The 18,851-nt window shown below is 38.8% G+C and overlaps 1 protein-coding gene across 3 annotated transcripts in view; it reads left to right on the forward strand.

Moving 5' to 3' along the window:
• RNF2 (ring finger protein 2) overlaps positions 1-18,851 on the forward strand; it is a 46,108-nt gene that overhangs the window by 15,162 nt on the left and 12,095 nt on the right. The window contains exons 1-2 of one of the 3 annotated variants that reach the window (XM_082702980.1): positions 5,793-5,961; positions 6,406-6,530. The exons of the other annotated variants lie outside the window; for them this stretch is intronic. The gene's annotated coding sequence lies outside the window, so the exon portion shown is untranslated. Of the gene's footprint in view, positions 1-5,792; positions 5,962-6,405; positions 6,531-18,851 lie in introns of those variants that run through there. 3 annotated transcript variants of the gene reach the window in all.

The raw sequence follows: 18,851 nt of genomic DNA on the forward strand, positions 1-18,851 counted from the left end.
ATTGTTTAAACGTTCTCCAGGTGACACCTGTACACAGCCAGATTTGAAAACTACTTACTCTCGAGGAAGACCATTTTTCCTGTGGATGTGTTGGATTTTCTTTTGGCAGAAGCCAGTACTCCACTGGGCATGTAAACTGTTGTACGTATTTTTTTCAATTTCTTTCACTCTGCCATTGACTTTCTCATGATAATCTGGGTTCAGCTGGTATATTAGGTTCCTGTTGCTTACAGTTCTGACAGTCAGAAGTCCAAAATGGGTCATAAGGGGTTAAAATCAAGATGTTGGCAGGTCTGCATTTTTTCTGGAAGCTCTAGGGGAGAATTCATACCTTTTCCTTTTCTGGCTTCTAGAGGCTGCTGACGAGGCTGCTCATGGGTCCTTGCTCTGCGTACCAGAAGCATAGCATCTTAGATGTTCACTCTTTGATTATCCTTGTCTCCTTCATCACAGTCGCCTTCTCTCTTATAAGGACTCTTCTGATTATTTTGGCCCAAACTCACATAATCTAGGATAATCTCCCCATCTCAAAAATTCTTAATTTAATCACACTGGCACAGTCCTTTCTGTCACGTAAGGTGACATAGTCACAAATGCTGGGCATTAAGATGTGGACACTTTGGGGGGGGCCATTCAGTGTACCGCAGTTGGAGGCGTGAGAAGGCCACTAAAAGTTTATAAATGCAATATTTTAGTTTATCTTAAATTGATATCATATTTTATCTCACAGTGTAAATTAGTTTCTACATAGTCAGTTATGATTAATGTTTATTACTCCTTAGGAGCAATATGCAGTTTTTGTCTTTGTTGCTAGAAATGTGGGTTGAATAGGGTAGGCTGTGTTGTCTCATTTTTATTACAACAGTAATAGCTATCATATGTTCTTCACAGGAGTCTGTGAAGTAGGTGCTTTATTTCAGCCCTGGCAAGATTTCATACTTTGATTTTTGTCTCTCAGGTATATATACCTAGAATTGGAATTGCTGGATCATATGGTAATTCTGTGTTTCATTTTTTGAGGGACTTGCCATACTTTTTTCAAAACTGGCTATATCATTTTATAGTTCCAAAAGCAGCACACTAGGGTTTGACTTTTGCCACATCTTCATAAATACTTGCAGTTTTCTGTTTTTTTTTTTTTTTAATACTAGTTATGTAGCCATCCTAATGGGTATAAAGTGTGATATTTTGTTGTTTTGATTTGCATCTTTCTAATGATTAGTGGTATTGAACATTTCTTCATGTACTTGTTGGCCGTCTGTTTATCTTCTCTGGAGAAATGTGTCTATTCAGGTCTTTTCCCCATTGTTTTAATTGAGTTGCTTTTGTTGTTGTAGTAATTCTTCATATATTCTGGATATTAATCATTTATCAAATACATGATTTGTGAATTTTTCTCCCATTTTGTGAATTGCCTTTTCCATCTTGATAGTGTCCTTTGATACACTAAAGGTTTTGATTTTTTTTTTTTTTTTTTTAAAGTAAGCTCTATGACCAACTTGGGGCTTGAACTCACAACCTCAGATCATGAATTGCCTGCTCTACTGACTGAGCCAGTCAGGTACCCCTAAAAAGTTTTAATTTTAATAAAGTCCCGTTCATCACTTTTTTCTTTTATCACCTGTGCTGTTGGTGTCCTATCACAAAAAAAAAAAAAAAACCATTGTTAAATTCAGTGTCTTCATGTTTTCCTCTAAGAGTTTTATAGTCTTAGTTCTTAACCTTTAGATCTTTGATCTGTTTTATTTTTTATTTTTTTAAAGATTTTTAAAAAGATTTTTTTATTTTTTTAAAAGATTTTAATTTTTTTAAAGATTTTATTTATTTATTTGACAGACAGAGATCACAAGTAGACAGAGAGGCAGGCAGAGAGAGAGGAAGGGAAGTGGGCTGTGGGGCTCTATCCCAGAACCCTGGAATCATGACCTGGGCTGAAGGCAGAGGCTTTAACCCACTGAGCCACCCAGGCGCCCCGATCTGTATTAATTTTTATAAATGATAGAAGGTTATTGTCGAGCCTTGTTCTTTTGCCTGTGGGCATATCCAGTTTTCCCAGTACTTTATGTTGAAAAAACTGACCTTTCCCTGTTGAATGGTCTTGGCATTTGTGTCAAAATAACTTCCTGTGTATGTGAGGATTTACTTCTGGGCTTTGTATTCTACTCCTTTGATCGGTCTATATGTCTGTCTTTGTATCAATAGCCAGTTAGTTTGATTCCTGTAGCTTTGTAGTATGTTTTGAAATCAGGAAGTATTGAGTCATTGAACTTGTTCGCTTTTAGGGTTATTTTGGTTGTTTGGGGTTCCTTGAGATTCTTTTTTTTTTTTTTTTTAAGGATTTTATTTATTTATTTGAGAGAGGGAGAAAGAGAGATAAGCAGACTCCTTGCTGGCAGGGAGCCTGACTTGGGGCTGAATCCCAGGATGTGGAGATCAATCAGGACCTGAGCCGAAGGCAGATGCTTAACCCACTGAGCCACCCAGGCGCCCCTCCTTGATTTTCTTTACTTTACTTTATTAGGATGGGTTTTTCGATTTCTGCAAAAGCCATCAGGATTTTGATAGGAATTGTGTTGAATCTGTAGATTGCTTTGGGTATTATTGTCATCTTAACAATATTAAGTCTTCTGATCCATGAAAATAGATGGGATATCTTGATATTTACTTAATGTCTTTCAACAGTGTTTTGTAATTTTCGGTGTACAAATCTTTGCTTTAGTTAAGTTTATTCCTAGTATTCTTTTTGATACTTTTGCAAATGGAATTTTTTCTTGATGTCCTTTTTAGACTGTTTATTGTTAGTATATAGAAATGCAATTGTTTTTTGTATGTTGACCCCCCCCCTGCAATTTTGCTCAATTCATTTAATCAGTTTAGTTTTTAACTTTTTTTGTGGAGTCTGTAGGGTTCACTATCAATAAAATCATATCATATGTAAACAGATACTTTTTCTTTTCTAGTGTGGATGCCTAATTGATGTGGGTAGACTTTCAGTATAATATGTTGAATAGAAGTGGCAAAAATACCATTTCCTTTTTGGTTTCTCACTTTTTTTTTAGTATCAAAATCTTAACAGCCACAACTTTGGGAGTTTATGGATTTCTTCTCCTTTCTTTCTCTTTTCCTATACCCCAAGTGTTTTGCCTATGTATTTTGCAGCTCTGCTGCCCCTAATTCACCCTTAGTATTAACAGACTCATTGTATTCATTTCTTTTTTTTTTTTAATTTTTATTCATTTATTAGACAGAGAGCACAAGTAGGCAGAGAGGCAGGCAGAGAGAGAGGGGAAGCAGGCTCCCCGCTGAGCAGAAAGCCTGATGTGGGGTTTGATCCCAGGACCCTGAGATCATGACCCGAGCCGAAGGCAGAGGCTTTAACCCACTGAGCCACTCAGGCACCCCGTATTCATTTCTTATTTGAAATATTGCACAAGCCGTTTAATTGGTATTCTTGCCTCCTGCAAGTCCATCCTCCACTGTTACCAGAGTTGGTCTGTCTCCGAAGCAAATCTCACCTTGTCATCGAATTGTAGATTTTTCCTGAGACCTTTGCATGGCTTTTAGACTTCCCTGATCTCATTCACAATTTAATTCTTCAGCTTCACTACCTACCCCTCTCTTTTCACTCATTTAATAGTGATCTAGTTAGAGTTCCCCAGCACACCATACTGATTGTGCCTTTGCTTATTATGATGAGCCTTCTGGACTGCTTCTCTTTCCTCATTTGGTTAACTTCCACTTGACCTTAAAAAGTCTCTTCTTTCTTTCTTTCTTTCTTTTTTTTTTTTTTAAAGATTTTATTTATTTATTTGACAGAGAGAGATCACAAGTAGGCAGAGAGGCAGGCAGAGAGAGAGGAGGAAGCAGGCTCCTTGCTGAGCAGGCAGCCCAACACGGGACTCGATCCCAGGACCTTGAGATCATGACCTGAGCCGAAGGCAGCGGCTTAACCCACTGAGCCACCCAGGTGCCCCAAGTCTCTTCTTTCAAGGAAGAATCTCTTTCTCTGGGAAACCTTTCTGGTTTTCCATTTGACTATTGTTGTTTGTTTTGTTTTGGTTTTTGGTACTCTTGTAGCATTTACCAAATGGTATTGAAAGCATGTTCAGGACCCACTAGTCAATGAGCACTTGGAGGGTCTCTTTTCCTATCACATGGTAGTTCTCAGTAAATGTTTCCTAAGTTGCTGAACTCAGCTGTTTTTCTTTATGGGTCTGTTAGCTAGCTTCTAATATGGATAGGCAGAGGGAGCAGAAGGAAAACAAGATGGCTGCTGCTGCTTCAACTGGTGTTGACTAATATTAGACCTTGGTAGGAGAGACTGAATTGGGTCATTAAGAAATTTGTTGGGGGGACGGTGGAGGTTCAGGAAAATGAAGTAGTGTTAGAGGAGATGAGATAGTGATAGGTGATAAGTATGGTAGGAGGACACAGATCACACTAATTATCTAGATCTGAATTTTAATTGGTGCTTTAAAAATTCTTTAAACAATTATTTTCCCTGTAACAATAACTCTGTTATATAGGACTAGAAAACCTTGTTACCAGTGCTTGAAAAAACTTAAGATTGGATAATGAAGATTTGGTAAGTCATCTTTGAAAGTTTCCTGCTCTGCGATATGTAAAAAATATAATCCAATTAGGAATTGATTATATTGCCTTTTTATTTTTCACTTATTTATTTATTTTTTTTTTAAAAAAGATTTTATTTATTTATTTGACAGAGAGAGATTACAAGTAGCCAGAGAGGCAGACAGAGAGAGAGGGGGGAAGCAGGCTCCCTGCTGAGCAGAGCCCGATGCCAGGCTCGGTCCCAGGATCGGTCCCAGGATCATGACTTAGAAGGCAGAGGCTTAACCCACTGAGTGACACAGGCGCCCCTATGTTACCTTTTTAAATGAAGATGCTGTTAGTTTACCAAAGTAATTTTGATGAGTATTCCAGATGTTTAGTACAGTGGTATCTTTTTCAATAAAGAATACTGCCTTTGTGTCTTTACTCTAGAAGCTTACAAAAATTAATGTCTGTTTTACAGCTGTAGTTTTAGATTAAACTGCTGCAAGTGGTTTTTATGAGGTGATACTTACTGCAGGCAATGTTATGATGGCAGTTGGATTGCTTAGTCAGAATTTATTATTGCTCCCTGGTTTGCCTAGCCTTGAATACAGTTTCTAAAATTGAACACCTGTATCCTGTAAGCAAGCAGTGTTTTAATTAAGTAACAAATAGTTTGCTCATTCACATGTTGTATAAAGAGGAAAAGAAAAATGCTAAAGCTTGAGAGATCTAATTTGAAATGATGTGTATTTACTTTATGTTCAAGAAAGGACAATAACCATGAAAGAAGAAGATATATTTCTTGTTTAAAAATAAAGAGTTTCTTAGTTTTGTTTGTTTCATAGTGCTTAGGGAAGCAAATCTCAAATGAGGAAAAATGCTTCATGGGAAGATGGGATAATCTAATTTAAAGTTATTGTATTTTTTGATATATATTTTACAATTTGAAAAACAAAGGAAACAAATCATGTGCAGGATAAAGACATAAGTGTTGGCTGCAAGGAATTGGTTATACATTTAAGCTTGCTTTGGCAAGTGTGGTAGGCTGAAAAATGGGCTCTTCTGAAATGTCCACATTCTAATCCTTGAAATCTGTAATGTTGCTTTGTTTGGGGCTGGATTGTGTGTGTGAGGAAGTCTTTGCAAATGTTATTAAATTAAAAGTCTTGTTATGAAGAGATTATCCCAGATTATCTGGGTGGGCTCTAAATGTCATTCTGTATCTTTTGAGTGAGGCAGAGGGAGATTACTTATACAGAAGAGGAGGCAATGTGGCCACAAGGGAAGGAATGCCAGCTGGAAGAAACAACAGAATTTCCAATAAAACCTTTCGAAGAAGCAGAGCCCTGCCAGTACCTTAATTTTGGCCCAGTGGTACTGATTTAGGACTTTGGGCCTCCAGAAGTAAGAGAGTATGGTAATTTGTTAGAGATGTAGGAAATTGATACAGCAGTCATTTTTCAAAGTGCAAATGGACCTTTCTAAAGAACTCCATTTATGTAAACTCTTTCTCCTTTGGTGGGGGAGCTGTCATTTATAACTTACTCATATTAGTCTTTAATTCTATTTAAAATATTCTGTACACCAGGCAGTTTTTATGATTAAAGCCACTGGTGAACATTCTTTGACACAGAACTTTGAAGTTTTAGCTCAAAATAATTTATATTTAAAGCCTCCTTTTTTGGGTAAAGTGTATTATCCGGTCTGGAAGCTCCCTTGTGGTTGCTTTGTTACAGCTATATTTTGGTAAGAATACAGTTTAGACTCCTAAAATTTTACAGCACATGGCCTGCCTTTTTGGCTGCACAGATTCTATTTAATACGAATTTTTCTTTCAATATATTACAGAAAATTTACACGTGAAGCTTTTACTGAGAATTATGTTACAAGTTCACTGTGACCCAGCACGTACTAGGGTCTCAGTTAAGACTTTGATGTATTGGGACTCTGACCAGACGATAAATAAAGGCCATGTAAGATTTTTTTTTTCTTTTTTTAAAAGATTTTATTATTAGAGAGAGAGTGCGAGAGCATGGGGGGGGGGGTGGAGAGAGGGAGACAAGCAGACTTCACACTGAGCAGGGAGCCTGATGCAGGAATCATCCCAGGACCCCAAGATCATGACCTGAGCTGAAAGGCAGACACTTAACTAACAGAACCACCCAGGCGCCCCTCGTCTTATACACTTAATGTTCAGACTCAGATGTACCTGTTTTATATAATCTTAGTCCCTCAAAGATTGTGTTCGAAGAGGGCGGGGTAATCCAAGAGACATTTGAATGTCTTTGAATGTTCTGCAAAACTGTGGTTCAGGATGAGCTTCTTTATGTTACTTTATGTCCCTTTTTAAAAGATTCTACAAGTTTCTAATAAAGTCTGGGCCAGCAATGTTTCTATTTAGTATTTCTCTTTTTCTTTTAAACTTCCAGGAGCTACACTTAATATTCAGCCCATACAGTTTACTAGCAGTAGGCAACTGACAAATCTCTGGCAATTTTTTGTTACTGAAAAGGCCTTAAAGAGTAGTCTTGGATTAATTGGCCTGCTGTTTGATTTTTTTTTTTTTTTAATCACATGAAGCACATAACCAAACATTTTCATGTTTTTTTCTAAAGTAATTTAATTTTTTAAAAAAGTGATTAATATTTTTAGTACATTAGGGAGTGGCTAAGTAGTTTTTCTTCCTGGTCTTTTATATTTTGGGTGGCCGGGGGATGAGAAATAAGAATTCTTATTTATTGAAATAAATCAAGGAAATGATGCCCTCTCTGTTTTATGGCCATCATTCATGAAATATGCCAGGCACTTTATATGAACACCTCATTCAACTTTGCCAATGACCCTGAACATTTCTGTCACTTTGCAGATTAAAAAAAAAAAGACCTTGAAAAATTTGAATATAGGTCCATAACCAGTAGCAGCCAGTATTATGATGCATATGCAAGCTGATTCAGTTTCAAAAATCATTTACTGTACTTTCTGGGTGTTTTGTTTGTTGTACCATAAAATAAAGACATACCTAAAATACAGAGTTCTCTGTCCTTATTGTTGAGGAATTTATGATTTAGTCTGTCCATTTTTCCTTCTAGGGGAGCTAGAGAATAGTCTCAGGAGCAAATGTATGGCTTATTCAAGGGAGTTGAGGGTCTTGGGGGGGGGTCTCGAAGAATTGAATGTTTTATTATTATTATTGTTTTCAGTTTTTCAGAAACCTGTTCTTTACCACATGTAATCTCTAATAGACTTGACCATGATTTTTTAAATTCCCCTTGACCAGTTAAAGGATTGTAGATTAGGGGTGGGATTTAAAAAAAAAATGGCAGGGCATCTGGGTGGCTCAGTGGGTTAAAGCCTCTGCCTTCAGCTCAGGTTATGTTCCCTGGGTCCTGGGATTTAGCCCAATGTCTGGCTCTCTGCTCAGCGGGGAGCCTGCTTCCTCCTCTCTCTCTCTCTCTCTCTCTCTGCCTACTTGTGATCTCTATCTGTCAAATAAATAAATAAATAAAATCTTTAAAAAAAAATGGCACTTTAGGAAGCCTCTATTTGCCAGGCACTGTTAAAAGAATACGTATGTAGGAACAGTGTTGTGATTAGTGGTTAGGTTCTTAGACTAATCTTCAGAAGACTAATCCATCATGTGATTGAACCTAGTGTGCAAATTTTTCAGTAGTTCATACACTTCATTAAATTTATTACTTAAGTATAGTATGTTTTTAGGGTGCCTTGGTGGCTTAGTCAGTTAAGTGTCTGCCTTGGGCTTCGGACATGATCTCCAGGTTCTGGGATCCAGTGCCACATCCAGCTCCCAGCTCAGCAGGAAGTCTGCTTCTGCCTCTCCCCATGCTTGTGCTCTCTCCGTCTCTGTCTCTCAAATGAATAAATTAAAAAAAATCTTAAAAAAAAAGTTTACAGGATAGTGTGCATGTCTTTATTTGTTGTTGTTTAAAGATTTATTTATTATAGGGAGAAGAGGATATGCTTGCTGGTGGGACAGAGAGGATGGGACGGGGGGGGGGGGAGGGGTGGCGGGGGGGAAGAGGGAGGATCCCAAGCAGGTTCCACACCCAGTGACCTGAGCTGAAACCAAGAGTCCGACACTTAACTATGCCACCCAGGCGCCCCTAAGTATAGTATTTTTTTTTTAAGATTTTATTTTAATTATTTTGGAGAGGAAGGGAGAGTGAGCGATCATGCAAGCAGGGAGGGGGCAGAAGTAGAGGGAGAGAAGCAGAGTCCCTGCTGATCTCAGAGGCCAATGATCATGACCTGGGCCAAATTTGAGTATTGGCTGCTTAACCGCCTGGGTCACCCAGGCACCTCTATAGTATGTTTTTTTTTTTTTTTTTTAAGATTTTTTATTTATTAATTTGACAGAGAGAAATCACAAGTAGATGGAGAGGCAGCCAGAGAGAGAGAGAGGGAAGCAGGCTCCCTGCTGAGCAGAGGGCCCGATGCGGGACTCGATCCCAGGACCCTGAGATCATGACCTGAGCCGAAGGCAGTGGCTTAACCCACTGAGCCACCCAGGCGCCCTCTATAGTATGTTTTTAATGGAAAAGCTTAGGATGGAAATTTTAGTTTCCAAGCTGGGGACTTCATGTATTCTTGTCCTGAAAATTTATTTTTTTTTAATTGTCTTTTTTTTTTTTTTTTTTTAAGATTTTGCTTATTTATTTGACAGAGACACAGTGGGAGAGGGAACACAAGCAGAGGTAGTGGGAGAGGGAGAAGCAGGCTTCCCGCCGATCAGGGAGCCTGATGTGGGGCTCAATCCCAGAACCCTGGGATCATGACCTGAGCCAAAGGCAGATGCTTAATGACTGAACCATCCAGGTGCCCCTAAAAAAATTATTTTTCTTAAAGCTTGAATTACAGTGTTAAATTTTAGGAGCCAAATTTATAATAGAATGATAAATCTTTAAAAGCTGTATTCTTGTTTTCCTGAAAGTAAACACAAAATTTCTCAGGCAGGGATGGATTAATTATTAAAGTAATAACCCCGTTGCCCCAGTTCTCCCCTCTCAGTGATGCAGTGAAACCCGGATGTTCATTTGGTAGGTAAGGAATCTGAAGAACATGAGTCTGGGAGGTTGTATAGATGTTTGCTCCCTCCTGAAAGAGGGAGGGAGACCTTTGCTTTCAATATGAACAAATTCTCAGTGGTTACAGAGGGGAAGATCCTGTTTCTTACACTTTGGAATGTAAATGAATGTGGGGAGGGGTAGGGAGATCAGACAGGTGTTAGAATTTACAATCCGTGAATGTCTCCATAGTCTTATACCCCCTGAAGTATAAACATATACTTCTAAAGAGGTAAATCTCTTATCTATTCAGTTATCTTTAATTTTTCAAGACTTCTCTTTTGTAGGACAGATTTGTATGCTCTGGTAGCTCTAACTATGTAGATATATAAAGATACTTTCTCTCTATATAGAAAATAGACCAACTGATAGATTTTTCCCTTTGTCTTTTTTACCATGTTATTTTGAAGTATGTGTGTTTGGTTATGAAAATATGAAATGTTAAGGTTGTCTAATTTTAGCTCCTTTATTGAGTGATCACTGCTGAGTTGTACAGCAAATATTTATTAATTCCTGTATGCCAAGCACAGTGCAGGGTTTTGGGGATATTGTGGTGAATAAGATAAATATTCTGCATTCAAGGGGCTTAGAGACTATAAAAGTGCTGTGATGAAAAAGAGAGGAGACATGAGCAAATGGCAAAGATAGAATTTTGTTAGAACACATGAAGGAGGTAGCGATGGCAAAATCTTAGGGGGAGGGGTAGGACCAAAGCATTCAGTCCAGATGGAAATGATGCACCAGTAAAAAAATTCTAAAATGAGAATGAGCTTGGCAAGATAGATAGAAGGATGGCAAATATGGATGAAACAGAGTGAACAGAACTCAAAATCACAAATGTACATTTAGGTGTTTGGATTTTTTTTTCTTTTCTGGTATTGCTAAAATAGGGTCATGTTACATGCATTTCACCCTGCAACGTGCTTTTTTTTTTTTTTTTTTTTTTAAGATTTTATTTTTTTATTTTACAGAGAGAGAGATCACAAGTAGGCAGAGGCAGGCAGAGAGGGAGGAAGGGAAGCAGGCTCCCTGCTGAGCAGAGAGCCCGATACAGGGCCTGATCCCAGGACCCTGAGATCATGACCTGAGCCGAAGGCTCAGCCACCCAGGTGCCTTGCAACATGCTTTTTAAAAAGTTAATGTATATTGTATATGTATGTTGAATTCTGTGTCAGCATGTATAGCTATATAGCTTCGTCTGTATCCCATTTAGCCATATTCCTATTGACAGACACATATAGACTTCCACGATTTTTTTGCTGTCACAGACAATGCTGTGATCACCATTCTTGTATATATGTTTATTGTACACCTGTATGAGAATTTTTGTTGGATAGATTTCCCGAGAGAAGCATTACAAGGTCAGAACTTTTGACAGATTGAGGCTCCTTTGAGAGGTGAAGATTCAGCCAATACAGTACAGTGTTATTATTTTTTTTTTTTTAAAGATTTTATTTATTTGACAGAGATAGAGACCGGGAGAGAGGGAACACAAGCAGGGGGAGTGGGAAAGGGAGAAGCAGGCTCCCCGTGGAGCAGGGAGCCCGATGTGGGGCTCGATCCCCGGATCCCAGGATCATGACCTGAGGCGAAGGCAGAGGCTTAACCTACTGAGCCACCCAGGTGCCCCCAGTGTTATTTTTGATTTGGCTAAAGAGCAGAGACAGTTCTTTTGGTATATTTTCTTTCATTGGCATCTATTTGTCAGATACAGTTTTTTGATTCATAACCGTTAATTTTATTGAATTTTTTAAAAAGATAAATGAGATTATTTCAGAGTTTAAAGTACCTGTGTATGTTAAAAAATATGTATATATATGTGTATATACATATATATGTATAAGTATGTGTATATATGTTTTGAAGTTCTGGGCTAATGTGTCTGTCTACTATTAATACTTTTTTGGGGAGTAAATCATATTTTTTCTCATTTTTAAAAAAAATTGAAATTAACACGTATTATTAGTTTCAGAGGTAGATAGAGGTCAGTCTTATGTAACACCTAGTGCTCATTACATCACATGCCCTCCTTAATGTCCATCAGCCAGTTGCCCCATCCCTCCCAACCATGCCCTCTCAGCCCTCAGTTTGTTTCTTACGATTAAGAGTCTCTTATGATTTGTCTTCCTCTTCTGATTTCATTTTGTTTTATTTTTTTTCCTCTCTTCTCCTGTGATCCTCTGTTTTGTTTCTTAAATTCCACATATAGTGAGATCATGTGATAATTGTCTTTCTCTGATTGCCTTATTTTGCTTAGCATAATACCCTCTGGTTCCATCCATGTCATTGCAAATGGCAAGACTTCATTTTTTGGTGGCTGAGTAGTAGTCATTGCACGCGCGCGCGCAACCCCCGATCTTTATCTATTCATATCTAGGCTCTTTCCATATTTTGGCTATTGTGGACATTGCTGCTGTAAACATTGGGGTGCAATGTTTATACACTTCACTACATTTGTATCTTTGGGGTAGATACCTAGTAGTGCATTTGTTGGGTCATAGGGTAGCTCTATTTTTAACTTTTTGAGGAAGCGCCATACTGTTTTCCAGAGTGGCTACACCAGCTTGCATTCCCACCAGCAGTGTAGGAGGGTTCCATTTTCTCTATCCTTGCCCGCATCTATTTCCTGACTTGCTAATTTTAGCCATTCTCCCTGGTGTAGAGGTGGTAGCGCATTGTGGTTTTGATTTGTATTTCCCTGATGCCAAGTGATGTTGAGCATTTTTTCATGTGTCTTTTGGCCATCTCTGTATCTTTGGAGAAATGTCTGTTCATGTCCTCTGCCCATTTCTTTTCTTTTCTTTCTTTTTTTTTTTTTTTAAAGATTTTATCTATTTATTTGTCAGAGAGAGAGAGACTGAGAGCGAGCCTGGCGCTGGGATCATGACCTGAGCCGAAAGCAGCTGCTTAACCCGCTGAGCCACCCAAGCGTCCCTCTTTTTTTTTTTTAAAGATTTTTTGAATTTATTTGACAGAGATCACAAGTAGGCAGACAGGCAGGAAGAGCGAGAGGAAGGGAAGCAGGCTCCCTGCTGAGCAGAGAGCCTGATGTGGGGCTGGATTGCACGATCTTGGGATCATGACCTGAGCTGAAGGCAGAGGCTTTAACCCACTGAGCCACCCAGGCACCCCTCTCTGCCAATTTCTTGATTGGATTATTTGTGCTTTGGGTATTGAGTTTGGTAAGTTCTTAATAGATTTTGGATACTAGCCCTTTATCTGGTAAGACATTTGCAAATATCTTCTTCCATCCTGTTGGTTGTCTTTTGGCTTTGTTGACTGTTTTCTTTTGCTGTGCAAAAGCTTTTTTTTTTTAAATAAGATTTTTATTTATTTATTTGAAAGAGAGATAGCGAGAGAGAACACACGAGTGGGGAGGAGAGGAGTAGCAGGCTCCCCAGTGAGCAGGGAGTCTGATGTGGGGAGATGTGGGGCTTGATTCCAGGACTCTGGGATCATGACCTGAGCCAAAGGCTGAGGGTTAACTGAGGCACTCAGGCATCCCTTGATTTCCCTGCCTTAAATAGTTCCCTTTCTCCTATTGATTATGTAACCCAGAGCCCCTTTTTGTATCTTTTATATGGCACTCAAGAATTACTAGTTTGGGGCGCCTGGGTGGCTCAGTGGGTTAAGCCGCTGCCTTCGGCTCAGGTCATGATCTCAGGGTCCTGGGATCGAGTCCCACATAGGGCTCTCTGCTCAGCAGGGAGCCTGCTTCCCTCTATCTCTCTCTCCGCCTGCCTCTCCATCTACTTGTGATCTCTCTCTGTCAAATAAATAAATAAAATCTTTAAAAAAAAAAAAAAAATTACTAGTTTGTTGTATGCATGTTTGTTCTGTTTATTGTTGGTATTTCTAGCACCTTGTACAGTGCATGGTGCGCAGTAGATAAATCAGTATTTGAGTGAGTGAATGAACGATTTCTAAACTTATGAAAGGATTAGGGAAGGAGAGGGACCCACCCAGATACATAGGCCTATTCTTAGGTTGTTTGGATAGAAAGACTTCAGGAAAATTGATAACCTGTAAATTAAATTATTGGAAAACCGTCCTAGCCCTGGATAACATACTGGAAAGCTTTTGTCTAGGTCAGGAATATACATGCATACCCCAATTTGAAGATACCTGGTTAAATCATGTTAAGATCAGCTTTAGTAAGCAGTCATTCTCTACTGTTACGTATCATGTAAGGTTCATTTTTTCCTTTCTGAGTATCTTCCCTCAGTCATTTATTTAACTTCTGTTGAAAAGCAGGCTCTCTAGCATGGGAGAAGATATTAAGATGTATTTCAGTCCAGGGCGCCTGGGTGGCTCAGTGGGTTAAGCCGCTGCCTTCGGCTCAGGTCATGATCTCAGGGTCCTGGGATCGAGTACCGCATTGGGTTCTCTGCTCAGCAGAAAGCCTGCTTCCCTCTCTCTCTCTCTCTGCCTGTTTCTCTGTCTACTTGTGATCTCTCTCTGTCAAACAAATAAATAAAATCTTAAAAAAAAAAAAAAAAGATGTATTTCAGTCCAGCTAGAAGGGTAGATATGTAAGCAACTATAATGCGATATAAATTGTACTTTGGTTTTTTTGATTTTTAAAAACTTTATTTATTTATTTATTTATTTGCAAATGTAACCATTTCCTCTGGCTTCTTTCAGGCTTTTTTCCCTTCATCTTTGAATTTCTGTAGTATGAAAATTATGTGCCATGGTGTAGTGTTTTTTGGCATTTATTCTGCTGGGAGTTCTCTGAGCTTCCTGGATCTATGATGTGTTATCTGACATTAATTTTGGAAACAGTCATTACTGTTTTAATGATTTCTTCTGTTCCTTTCTCCTCCTCATATTCCCATTACATGTAGTTACATCTTTTGAGGTTAACTCACAGTTCTTGGATATTCTGTTCTGGCTTTTTTTTTTTTTTTCCAGTCTTTGTTCTTTTTCCTTTTCAGTTTTTGAGGATTCTATTGATCTTGTCATCCTCTAGCTCAAGAGCTCTTGCCTGAGCAGTATCCAGGCTACTAATAAGCCCATCAAAGGCATTCTTCATGTCTGTTACAGTGTTTTGATCTTTAGCATTACTTATTGTTTTTTTCTCAGGATTTCTATCTCCCTGCTTACATTGCCCACGTGTTCTTATGTCTACTTTACTTATTAGAGCCCTTTACATTCCTGGTGTGATAATTCCAGGACTGTTTTGCCATGTCTACTTCTGATGCTTGCTTTATGTCTTCAGATTGTGTTTTTGCCGTTAGTATGCCTTGTCATTTTTTTCTAGATGGCCAGACATGATGTACTGGGTACAAGGAACTGCTGTAAATAGGCCTTTAGTTATGTGGTAGTGAGATGTAAGGGGAGAGGTAGGGCTCTATAGTCTTATAATTAGGTCTCAGTCTTTTAGTGAGACTAATAGTATGGACTGTGGGCTTCAGTAGTGGTTCTCAGTTATTTTCCTCCCCACTTAGTTGGGACAGGATGGCTAGAATAGGGTGGAGTTGGGTATTGCCCTTTCCTAGGTCATTTAGGTTCTGATAATATCCCAGCATGTTTGGTTCTGATTAACTAGTTTTTCCTAAGGGTAGGCCTTGTTAAGAAGAACATACTGCTCAGGCAAGCATAAGGGGGATTTTTCCAATTATTTCCTGTGGGACTCTGGTCAAGCTTCTGGAGGTAAATTTCATAGTATTTTGGGGGTTCTCCTATGACTGAGTCCTCCTGGAGTTTTTAAACTATCAGACTTCTTGGCCCTGAGCCTCCAGCAATTTTTTAAAGATCTTATTTATTTACTTAGAGAAAAAGCAGGAGGGGTAGAGGGAGAGAGAGAGGATCCCAAGTTGACTTCACACACAGTGCATGGAGCCCAACGTGGGACTTCTTTCACGACTCTGATATCATGACCTGAACCAAAATCAAGAGTTAGATGCTCAGCCCACTGAGCCACGTAGGTGTCCAGCAATTTTTTTTTATTGCACTTCAGACTTCCCTACCTGACACTAATTCCTGTTGGAGTTTCCACTCCTGAATTGCTCTGGTAAGCTGAGATTCCCTGTATTTTGTCTTTCCTGTCTTAGAGGCAGTGGTTTTCTTGGGTTGTCCCCTTGCTTATGGACTCAAAAAGAGTTTTTGATTTTCTAGACTCTACAGTTTTTTACTTGTTAGGACAAAGTGGTGACTAACATATGGAACTGGAAACCAGAAGTCTAACCTTTTTCTTGTTTTAAAAAAGATAAACTTGGGGTGCCTGGGTGGCCCAGTTGGTTGGGTGTCTGACTCTTGGTTTCATTTCAGGTTGTGAGCTCCAAGTCCTGGGATTGCCCGCGGCCAGCTTTGTGCTCAGTGTGGGGTCTGCTTGTCCCTCTCCCTCCCTCTGCTCCCTGTCCCCAACACATGTGTGCTCTCTGAATCTCTCTCAAATCTTTGAAAAAAGATAAACTTATTAAATCTTGCTATGTATAACGTGTAAGAATTTCTCATCTCTTTTTGCATATTCTCCTCATTCTGGGTAGTCACTTCTTGGGAGTGCTATCTTGAAAAAGCTTCTGAGATAACTTTGAGCCCCTTGCAGAAGGATTGCATGATCTGCCATACATGTGAAGACACATAAGTCAGCATGAAAGTGCCAGGTATTTTCAGTCACTAAAAGAATATTGGGAATATCGTATTGATATTTCTTCAACTTTGGTTATTGAAGCTGCAAGCTTTCAAAATCTGCCTATAACTAAGTTTTTTATCAGATTTATTTTCTATCTCTCCCAGGTTATCTTGTCCAGACTAATGCTTACTTTTCATTTGTACATTCTCTCCACAAAAGTGAGAGCCTAGTTAGGGCAGTTTGTTGGATATCTCTTATTCAAGTATAATTGAGGTGTTGTAAGTTGGGTATTGGGCCAGGTAGACCTAGATCTTTTTCTGTTCTGCAAAGATCATCAGGAAGTAGTCATCCAGGAACCACATTCCTGTTGCTGCAAAGAATTTCTAAGATTACTTTTTCTGACCTCATTTCTCATCTTCTCTGGCTTCATGTCTTCTCTCCGTCCTTTCAGGTTATAATTATTCCTAGGTGACCCATTCTTGTTTTCTCTGTCTATATATTAGTAATATCTGTACATAGATAACTCCCAAATACTGTTCATTAAAATGAGAGTTCATTCTCTTATGAAAAACAGAAGCTATATGTGTTTCACATTCTTGGCTTGGACAAGCAGAAATGCGGCTTCTAACCAAATGAAAGTAGAAGAAAGGTTTTAAGTGATTTTGGGGAAGGGTAGAGTTTAGATTAAATTTAAATGCCACAGTATATTGACATAAAGAGGAACTAATTCTTGAAAGTTTTTCTGTTTAGTGACTGCCAAAAGTAGAAATCTGAGCTTCCTTTTACACAGATAGAGCATGGCCTTTAGGTCATGAATTAGGTATAGACTTCTTCTGTGTGTGTTAATTATATCTTGAGACAAAAAAAAAGGAATTTTTAAATCTTAGTTTCCATTGACCCTCCTTGGCCAGGTCACAGGAGAGGCCACTAGATATTATTGAGATCTATACTGCTGATATGTTCTCAATAGAGATTGTGGTTTTGACAGTCAGCAAGATTGTATCTTTTTTTTGGGTCTCAGGATAACCTGCTGTATTGTTTGGTAAGGTAACATACATGCAATAGCAGTGAAGACTCCAGATACCAGGAAACATATGATTGTAATATAGACACAAACAGAAAGACTGGAAAACTTACCAAAGCCACATAAATCCTAGTTTTTCCAAATACAGGACAATCTGCATCTACAACTAACTTGTGAATTATTTCCTGAGTCTTGTTGTCACAGGAATACAGATATATAAATCAGATATAATTTGTTTATGTTCAGGAGAGCTGATATCTCTAGAAGTGAGCCTTCAGCAGAAGGCTTTTATTTGATGGTTCCCGTTAATTTGCTGGGGGAGCTTTCTGGAGACAGAAGAAAGGACTATTCTGTTTATAGTGGACCTTAGGTTAACAGTTAAAGGTTGGGACATGGGATTAGGATTTGAAATTATTAGAAATTCCACCTGAGTAATTTTAGTTCTCTGAGAGATTCATTATGTTGTGGTAGGATTTATGGCAGAAATAATGGCACATGTATCTACCAGGAAGCACAGAGGCTCAAGGAATTTTTGCTTGTTTGGGAGTCCACTAGTTCTGATAAGCAAAACGACTGAGAATACTCAAGGTACACTCAGCGGATGGCCTTGAAATTGTAAAACTTCTTTTTTTTAAGGATTTTAAAAATTTATTTGAGAGAGCATGAGCAGGAGGAGGGGCAGAGGGAGAAGCACGCTCTCTGCTGAGCAGGGAACCCAATGCAGTCCTCAATCCCCGGAACTCTGATAATGACCTGAGCTGAAGGCAGAGGCTTAGCCAACTAAGCCACCCAGGCACCCCAGTCTTGAAATTGTTAAAAACAAAACAAAACAAAACAAAACAAAACCCACAACTTGCTCATTTGAAACATTTCATTATATTTATTTCAAATTTTGTGCTTGGGCAAGGGAGAAACTTCATATGGAATGTGGCTTTTGTTAAAAGAAGAGGCAAGGTATATAGAATTTTAGAGGGGGCTAGAATAGCTTTTAGAAGTGCTTTTAGTTCTCAAAGCAAAGTTGCACTAATTGCTTATTGAGTTCTTTTTCTTAAGATTTTATTTATTTATTTGACAGAGAGAGACACAGCGAGAGTTGAACACAAGCAGGGGGAAAGGGAGAGGGAGAAGCAGGCTTCCCGCTGAGCAGGGAGCCTGATGTGGGGCTGGATCCCAGGACCCTAGGATCTTGACCTGAGCTGATGGCAGACGCTTAATGACTGAGCCACCCAGGTGCCCCAAGAGTTAGTTTTCTAAGACCACCTTCTTCTCATGTATCCTAGATCCCATTCAAAGACAAGCATAGAAATTGGCCTTAACATTGTTCAGTTTATTTATAACTAGAGGGGAGAGGCAGAATTAATATCAGGGTGGTGAGGAGACCTTGAAATCACATTTAATGGTGGGCCATAGGCAGAACTAGAATGTTTGGCCAAAAGGAAAGAAAAATCAGGTGGGATACATAACAGTACCCAAATATTTGAAAGACTGTCATACAGAAAAATTATTAGTCATAATCCGTGTACCTCCAGAGGGCAGCTGTGGGCTGAATAGGTAGCAGTTTTGGGTTCAGCATTAGGAAGAGCTTTCTGTACATTATAAACTGATATATTAT

The sequence above is a fragment of the Mustela nivalis genome (assembly GCF_964662115.1).
Source record: "Mustela nivalis genome assembly, chromosome: 16".
Taxonomy (NCBI): Eukaryota; Metazoa; Chordata; class Mammalia; order Carnivora; family Mustelidae; genus Mustela; species Mustela nivalis.